Below are 2,500 nucleotides of genomic sequence, written 5' to 3'. Positions count from 1 at the left end.
GTTTTTTTTTTCTTGTGTTAACATATTTTTTTTTCTTGTGTTAGGATTTTTTTTTTCTTGTGTTAGGATATATTTTTTTGCTTGTGTTAGGATTTTTTTCTTGTTTTTATTTTTTTCTTGTGTTAGGATATTTTTTTTCTTGTGTTAGGATATATCTTTTTTTCTTGTATTAGGATATATATTTTTTTCTTGTGTTAGGATATTTTTTTTTCTTGTGTTAGGATATTTTTTTTCTTGTGTTAGGATATATTTTTTTCTTGTGTTTGGATATTTTTTTTCTTGTGTTAGGATATTTTTTTTTCTTGTGTTAGGATATTTTTTTTTTCTTGTGTTAGAATATTTTTTTTCTTGTGTTAGGATATATCTTTTTTTTCTTGTGTTAGGATATTTTTTTTCTTGTTAGGATATTTTTTTTTCTTGTGTTAGGATAAGAAAAAATCTTGTTAGGATATTTTTTTTTCTTGTGTTAGGATATTTTTTTTCTTGTGTTAGGATATTTTTTTTCTTGTGTTAGGATATTTTTTTCTTGTGTTAGGATATTTTTTTTCTTGTGTTAGTTTATTTTTTTCTTGTGTTAGGATATTTTTTTTCTTGTGTTAGGATATTTTTTTTCTTGTGTTAGGATATTTTTTTTTTTTCTTGTGTTAGGATATATCTTTTTTTTCTTGTGTTAGGATATTTTTTTTCTTGTTAGGATATTTTTTTTTCTTGTGTTAGGATATATTTTTTTCTTGTGTTAGGATATTTTTTTTTGTTAGGATATTTTTTTTTCTTGTGTTAGGATATTTTTTTTCTTGTGTTAGGATATTTTTTTTCTTGTGTTAGGATATTTTTTTCTTGTGTTAGGATATTTTTTTTCTTGTGTTAGGATATTTTTTTTTCTTGTGTTAGGATATTTTTTTTTTCTTGTGTTAGGATATTTTTTTTCTTGTGTTAGGATATTTTTTTTTCTTTTGTTAGGATATTTTTTTTCTTGTTGTTAGGAAATATTTTTTTTCTTGTGTTAGGATATATTTTTTTCTTGTTGTTAGGATATATTTTTTTTCTTATGTTAGGATTTTTCTTTTCTTGTGTTAGGATATTTTTTTCTTGTGTTAGGATATTTTTTTTTCTTGTGTTAGGCTATATTTTTTTTCTTGAGTTAGAATATATTTTTTTCTTGTGTTAGGATATATCTTTTTTTCTTGTGTTAGGATATATTTTTTTTCTTGTGTTAGGATATATTTTTTCTTGTGTTAGGATATATTTTTTCTTGTGTTAGGATATATTTTTTTCTTGTGTTAGGATATATTTTTTTTCTTGTGTTAGGATATATTTTTTCTTGTGTTAGGATTTTTTTTCTTGTGTTAGGATATTTTTTTTCTTGTGTTAGGATATATTTTTTTCTTGTGTTAGGATATATTTTTTTTCTTGTGTTAGGATATTTTTTTTCTTGTGTTAGGATATTTTTTTCTTGTGTTAGGATATTTTTTTTTCTTGTGTTAGGATATTTTTTTTTTTCTTGTGTTAGGATATATTTTTTCTTGTGTTAGGATATATTTTTTTTTCTTGTGTTAGGATTTTTTTTCGTGTTAGGATATATATTTTTTCTTGTGTTAGGATATTTTTTTCTTGTGTTAGGATATTTTTTTTTCTTGTGTTAGGATATATTTTTCTTGTGTTAGGATATATTTTTCTTGTGTTAGGATATTTTTTTCTTGTGTTAGGATATTTTTTTTTTCTTGTTGTTAGGATTTTTTTTTCTTTTGGACCCGTGGATAACAGCGGTGGAATTAGTCGAAGAGAATTATTTCGATTGCGAAAGAAACATTTGACCAGAGTATAAAAAAAAAAAAATAAAATAAAATAAAAAATTATGAAAGTGGATCAATTAAGGTCGAAGTAAATAACAAAAAGATGATGGGGGAATGGAATGGGGGGGGGGATAGTGTTTTATTCTTGTCTCATGTTTGTCTTTATTATGTTCATTGTAATGATTATTGATTTATAAGTAGTAGGCTAAGGGAAGGTAAGAAGTAGAATTAACCTTAAAATTCAATTAGGTTAGTAGAAGGCAATATAACTTTTTTTTCAAACTTTATTACTTAGATTTGCACTGTCATATGCCACCTATTTATAATCATTTGTTTATAGAATAAAAAGTATTTGGTTAAAGATATTTATATGGCCATTATAGCACTGGTAGACCCACTCACCAGGAATAGATTCAGTCTACCGCATCAGCCTAAGACCATTAGATCATGCTACTTACGTTAAGATTATGTAAGTCAAATTCCAGTTGTTTTAGGGTTTCCTTAAAATCAAATAACTTCGTGTGGTGGCGGCATGTTAGAAGTGATAGTGGCGACTGTAATATAGTAGAAGTATATTTTATATTTTGTATATAAAAAAATTTACGATACGACTGTAGTGTCATTGGTGGGATTAAATATGGTATATAATATATATATAAATATATATATATATATATATATATATATATATATATATATATATATAT

The sequence above is a fragment of the Penaeus vannamei genome, chromosome 4 (assembly GCF_042767895.1).
Source record: "Penaeus vannamei isolate JL-2024 chromosome 4, ASM4276789v1, whole genome shotgun sequence".
Classification (NCBI taxonomy): Eukaryota; Metazoa; Arthropoda; class Malacostraca; order Decapoda; family Penaeidae; genus Penaeus; species Penaeus vannamei.
Note: the sequence above shows the minus strand (reverse complement) of the source record.